The sequence below is a fragment of the Pipistrellus hanaki genome (genome assembly GCF_964339955.1).
Source record: "Pipistrellus hanaki genome assembly, chromosome: 4".
Classification (NCBI taxonomy): Eukaryota; Metazoa; Chordata; class Mammalia; order Chiroptera; family Vespertilionidae; genus Pipistrellus; species Pipistrellus hanaki.
Genome location: NC_140506.1, coordinates 6,972,474 through 6,979,675, shown reverse-complemented (window position 1 = coordinate 6,979,675; position 7,202 = coordinate 6,972,474).

Here is a 7,202-nt window from a genome sequence, read left to right as displayed (position 1 = left end):
TTTTTTTTTTTTTTACAGAGAGGAAGAGAGAGGGACAGAGAGTTAGAAACATCAATGAGAGAGAACCATCGATCAGCTGCCTCCTGCACACCTTCTACTGGGAATGTGCCCGCAACCAAGGTATATGCCCTTGACTGGAATCGAACCTGGGACCTTTAAGTCCGCAGGCAGAAGCTCTATCCACTGAGCCAAACCAGTATCGGCTGACATAAAATTTTTGATGCTCCTTATTTTGCATAATGAACTGTGTTTCACAGATGGCCAGGTGGCTACGAATGGGGTGAAGGGAAGGCCTGCTTGGGATAGGCGACTTGTTCCTAAGAGCCAGGTGGAGGGAAGTGTTCCTGGGGCGGGGCATGGGTGGGGACAGTGGGTTCCAAGTATGATCCCCTTCTGATGCTGAGAGGGGCCAGTAGCTTCTGAATGCGGAGACTGAGTTATTCCATGACTAAAGGCTTCTGAATTCCAGTTCCTGAGCCCAGGACTCTCTCTCCCATTGATGATTTGGTAGAGTTTCTTTTATTTCCAATTTTCTTTCTTTAGTGACTACTATATACCCTGTTTTCCTAAAAATAAGACAGTGTCTTATATTAATTTTTGCTCCCAAAGATGCGCTAGGTCTTATTTTCAGGGGATGTCTTATTTTTCCATGAAGAAGAATACGGTACACATTTATTGTTAAATGAAAATAAAGGAAATTTATTACCTGTATACGGTACAGTAGTACGGTAGTTGTCAACACAAACCAGACAAACTGTGAATCCTACAGTATCAAGAATTTACTCATTTATTCAATGACAATCATGTCATCATCTTCTGGAACATCATTATAACAATCCAATTCCTGAATTTCCTGGCGAATTTCTTGTGACTCCATTTCTTTCAGAATCAGTGGACCAAATCTCTCATGTTTAGCCTGAGGGGGCGCTTATTTTCGGAGAAACATGGTAGGCTTTTTATAGGTTATCTAATTTAACCCTCACCACTACCTCAAGAGACAAATCTTTCTCATTTCCATGTTATTCATTCTTTCCTGAGGATATTTTTCCATTGATGTTTAGAGAGAGTGGAAGAGAGAGACACACACACACAGAATGGGAGGAGACAGAGAGAGAGAGAGAGAGAGAGAGAGAGAGAGAGAGAGAGAGAGAGAGAGAGAAAGAGAGAGAGAGAGAGGTGTATCGATGTGAGAGAGACACATCGATTGGTTGCCTTTGCACAATGTCCTGATCAGGGCCAGGGATTAAGCTTGCAACCAAGGTACATGCCCTTGACCAGAATTGAATCTTCAGGGACCCTTCAAATCCTCATCAAATAACAAGTTTAAAGAGTAACATCCAAATTACTAACATAATCTTATTTGATGATCTGTCCACTGAGCAAAACGGGCTAGGGTCTCCTTTCCGTTTTAGAGAGAAGAAAGTTGAGACCCAAGATGGCTTCAGATCCCACCCTCAGCCACACCATTGGTCAGTGAAAATGGGCTCCCTTTCCCATCACCCGGGGCTTCTTCCTGTTTGATGTGTAAAAGGGAGTCAATACCTTTCAACTGGGAGGACAGGAGGGAATCTGATCTAGTCACCCACACTTCCATGTAAATTAATTTTCTTAGCCTCATTTTCCTCAAAATTTTAAAGTGGCCCAATCCTCTCTTTTTCATTTCCCCCTTTCCCCCCATTTCTATAAGAAGAAAGAAAAAAGTTGCCATAAGAAACTTGAACAAGTTGCTTTACTTCTCTAAGCCACAGTTTCTCTATCTCTAAAATGGAGATAATAACAGGACTGATCTCATAAGGTTTTTGTGGAAGTTACATGAGATAATGTGTGTAAAACTTGAGCAAAGTTGGAATTTAAGATTGTTGTTAGTATCACTACTGTATTCAGAGGATGTTTTGCATACAAAGGGAAGTGAGGACAGATGCTTGTATGTGGAAATAGTCCCCTTACTTTTGTACTTAACCTCAATGACCAGAGAACTTGAGATATGATATTTTTAACCTGAAAAACTTCTCCTGACTCCCTTACTTTCTTTTTGAGATAAGAAAATGAACTTAGAAAAATTTAGTATCTAAGAAGATTATTAACAGAAGGTGCTATGGAAAATTATGTTCAGTTTTCTCTCAATTTGACTTGGTTAAAAAATTAAAAAAGAAAGCCTTTGGCTGTTATTCAGGGTGAAACAGAAACTGTAACTAGAGTTTTGAAATAGATAGAGTATTAATATTTATGAGCATCTAAAGTGATTTTTTGTGTCATGTAGAATTCCCAAAGTCCTCCATTGCCCCCACTTTTTCTGATATTAGAATAAGAAGAAAAGGCTTTGAAATATCAGGTTTAAAGACTAATATTCAAATTACTGACATATATTACTTGAGTGCTATATATAAGACAGGCTTACAACTTGACGTCCTAACCATCAATTTGTTGCAAGGAATTCCCACATAGTAGTCATGCAGAGCTGGTCTGTATGTGTAGAAATAGCTCACCCCATTGGTGTATTTTCAATGAAAAGACCTGTGTTGGTAGCACAGGCTCCATTTAGAATTTTTAATCCAACAAGAATTTATTGCAAAACATTGTATTAAAGTGAAAGAAAGACGACTAAAGCCTAGCCCCTGTGGTATGTAGTAATTTAAGAAAGGGAAAGGGAAGGGAAGAATGCCCTGTGTGCACAGCTGGTTGGGAAGGGAAAAATCTGGGCTGTGTGTTGGACACAGAGCTTTGCATGCTGTGGTCTGCAGGACCTCGGCCTCAGCCTCCTCTAGATATTAATGGCAATGGCCACAGGGACCCTCCTGTGGGATCAACTCCTGGCCTGGCTCCGTTCCTCAAAATACTTTCATTTCTATGCACCAAACTTAGGCGAAGGCCTTGCCTCTGTTGGTGGTGTTTTTCTCCATTTGGGAGTTGGTGGTTTTACTGTAGCAACTTGTTTTATGGTTTGAGTGCTGCCTTTGATTATGTAACCTTTGCACTGTTTTATCATCGTTCACTTCCCCCTTTCTTTCATTTTGAAATGAAGAATAGGATACAGCATGAATGAGGATGAGAGGTGTAGGGAGTGAAAATGGAAAGAAATGGAATTTTCGGCTGTGATATAAAGTGACAGTCCCTGGCCCTTGCCAGGAAGATTTCTGTGTCTCCTCCATGCAACCCTGAGGAAGCCTTTATCTTGCTCTGAGAAGCCTTCCTAGGCTGACCTATGGAGAAGCCCAATCTTACATGCTATGTGGTAGAAAGATCCTTCCTCTCTCAAAGTACCCTTCCAGGTAATTCAGGAGACCGAGAGGGTAAGTCCCTGCCAAAGGGCAGTCAGCTAGTGCTAATGCGAGCTTAGATGCTGCTGTTTTCTTTGAGACTGTCACAAGAGCATCACTGAGTGTCCCTAGTGCAAAGGGGAAGCTCCCAGTTTGAGTACTGAAGCTTGGGTGCCAGTAATAAACAAACCAGAGGCCTGGTGCACGAATTCATGCACCAGTTGGGTCCCTCAGCCTGGCCTGTGCCATCTCACAATCAGGGACCCCTTGGGTGATGTCAGACTGCTGATTTTGGCCTGGTCCCCACAGACCAGGCCCAGGGAGCCAACCAGTGCATGAATTCATGCACCGGGCCTCTAGTATGCATATAAGATCTTTGGTTAACCTCTTCCTGCCCTGCCCCTTTCCCCTTTCCCTCTGAGATTCATCAGTCTGTTCCAAGTTTCCATGCCTGTTGCATTGAGCATCTGCTCCCTGGTGGTCAGGGCGCATCAAGTTACTGGCCAAATGGTTGAACGGTCACTTAGGCATATATATATATATATATATATATATATATATATATATATATATATCCCTTTATAATAGAAAGAGGGACATTAAAAGCTTGATATTTAAAAAGATAAACACATTTCATTAATAAATGAATGGACATTTTAGAGAGAGTAATTATTGAGATTGAGCTTAAACTGTTAACAGGGAATTCAAGGTTTTCAAGTGGTAAAATTATTAATACCAACAGGAGGTAGAGTGGAAAATGTGCAAAGGTTGTATGGGCTTTTGTGGTTGAAGTTACAAAGTTGAAGTGTTTTAGAAGAGAAGCACTTGGTTGTGTTTCCAGTTGGCAATATATTGCAAATTGTGGTTCACGTAAGTTGGCTCCTGCTTATACCTAAACAGAGCCTCTCAAAAGATCCTGTTTCTGGTTCCACAAAGAATCACAGAGCAATTAATGTGCTTAACTTGATTATATCAATATTGCTCAATGCTGATAGGATGCTTTCCCATCTTTCTCCTTGGGATAGCTAAATTTATCATTTTTAAAATTGGGGTCTTTTATTTATCCATGGTAGGGCATAATATCAACTAAAATGTCCTCAATTTTAATTAATTTTAAAGCAAATTTGCTGTTTTGAGTGGCTGGTTCACTTGTACCCTGTTTCCCCGAAAATAAGATAGTGTCTTATATTATTTTTTTCTCCCAAAGTTGCGCTAGGTCTTATTTTCAGGGGATGTCTTATCTTTCCATGCACTAGGTCTTATTTTTGGAGGATGTCTTATTTTCGGGGAAACACAGTAGTTCCCAGAGTAAGGTCATTTAGAGCAACCTGTTAAATTAAATCACAATCTTTAACAAATGAGTGTGAGGAACCCTCCAGATTAGTAACTTTTCCCCCCATTTACGTGTAATCCTGCTGTTCTAGGTAATACCCAGCACCAGGCAGAATGGAGATATTTCTTTTCAGATGATCTCTGAAAGGAAAATGTTTCTTTAAATGTGAACAGAGAAACAATTGGTGGTAAACAATTGCCCCTAAGTTATAAAGCAATTATATTTCCTATTTCAAGACAATATGCAATGAGATGTTTTATTTTCTATTACATTTCTAATAGAATCTTATGTAAGAAGGATCAAAACCATAGAAATGATTTTCTAGAAACACCAGCTGTTGACCCACCTGCCTGATTACTCTTAAGAGCTCTAATCTTGTAGTTAGGTAAATACTTTAATTAAATCACATGCCACGTCTGCATCATTAGAACAGGTCAGAAGCTGGAACTCTGTTTAGAAATTTGAGCCTGTGTTGGTTTGTACACTGTTTGCTCATATCCATTTAGGTACCCACCATAGTCATACGTCATTCTGACGAAGCCAGATTCCAGCTTTGCTGTCCATCAACAATGAATGACTTTGGGCCTCAGTTCTCTCAATAGTAATGTGTACTTAATTGGCTGGGTTGAGTATGAAATAACACGCTGCATGTGAGGAGCCTGGTACATAGGGAGCACTCTGTAGATGTTAGCCATTGTCTATCTCTCTTGCCTTCTGTGTAATATTGAAATCATCTCTCAGAAACATTGTCATTGTCTTATCCACTGGCTCAAACACCTATAGTGATTTTTTTTTTTACTTATTGTATTTATTCATTTATCCAACCATTTATTAACATATATTAATTTAATGTTATGTTTGTACAGAAATGAATCAAAATGTGACTCCTGCTTCTGAGGAATCCATAGTCTTAACAAGTTAAATAATTATGGAACTTAAACTCTGTTTTAACTAAGTTGCAAATGTGTTTCCCATTTCAAGTACATCCTTTCCCCTTTTACAGTTACAAGGTCTCTTTACCCAAGTGCCCTCAACATTGGTTGGATGATTTTCTTAAAAATACGGATGCCTGGGTCCTGCCCAGATCAATGAAGTCATAATCTCTGGGTGTGGGAATATTTTAAAAACTAGAGTTATTGCACACTCAATCTCCTGGCCTTATTCTTCACATCCCTTTTTATTTCCCTTCAATCAAGTGCCATTCCTTTCTCTTCTCTCTGTCAATGTCCCTCATTTTCTGCAGAATACAGCTTCAAATACATCTTTCCAGTGAATGTTCCATGATTATGCTCCCTGTTACATATGGTGCCCTCTTTATTCCCATGTATTACTGTTTCATTTGAATTTATTGACATGTGAAATTTTTACGAATTTTCTTTGTTTTGTTTCTTAAATCAGTGCAGAATCTTCTTGTGGGAGAAGACTGGATGTTCTTTGCGCACTTCTTTTTAATTGTTGACACCATTACAGATGTCCCCCACTTCTGCCCTCTTTGTCCACTCCACCTAGTCCCACAATCTCCCTCCCCTGCTTTTCAACACACTGTTGTCTATGTCCATGGGCTATGCATATATGTTCTTTGATTACAGTAGACACTCAACAAATGGCTGTGGCCAACCCATCCTCTGGTAAGCTGACTTCTTCCTCCAGCCTGAGTTGGTGTTAGCAGCTGTGGGATCTCTGGATGAAATATTGACTTTCTAATTTCAAATTTTAATCTCTTTTATCAGCCAATCTTTGGAATTTATTTTTCTTTCCTTCCTACTAATCCAAATGAAATACTTTGAAATTCCTTATCTTTAGGCAGTTTTTGGGAAGGGACTTATGTTAAATCCAGATAGAATAAAAGCCATAGCACTGAGCCACACTCTGCTAAGCTTGTAAAAGGCAGGGACCTTGTCATATCTATCTTTGTGTCTCAGACACATGGATAAGTACTTGACATGCATCAGGTTTTCAATAAAAATTTGTTGACTTAATTTAATTAGTACTTTGGTTAAATTAAGGTTCTGAATTCATCTATAGTGCAGAGTATGTAAAATGAGAAGAACTTTGAATAGCACATTTTCTCTGAATTTATCTTTTTATTACTCATAAGTTCTGGGAATCCAACTTTCCTGTGTTATGTCACTGTGCCTCCCTCCGCTTTTCAGTTCACTGACATCTTTTTGGATTTTGTGTTGGCTCATGTTGGTCATTGATCTGTCTGGCTGTCTGTGAACTTGTTAATATCTGAATTCTTTGCAAAGCACTATAGAAAAGGTAATATTTTAGTGTTAATGTCACATAATGATGAGTTTTTATTATGTGCCATTTTGGACAAATGTCACATCTATATTTATACTTCATAATTTTTTTGTGAGTTAATTACATGATTAAACTTATATAATTTACTAAATTAAACTGTGTTTTGCACATAGTGTATTAAGTGCTCAGTATGTGTTTTTTCCCTTTAACTTTCTATAACCAGATTCTTTTATGTTGTGAGACATGCGGAAGAGGCAAATGCAGTGCTTGTTTTGGTAGCTGGAAGACTCAGTTGATAATTTCAAATAAGTTATTCTGGCCCTAACTGGTTTGGTTCAGTGGACAGAGCATCAACCTGCGAACTG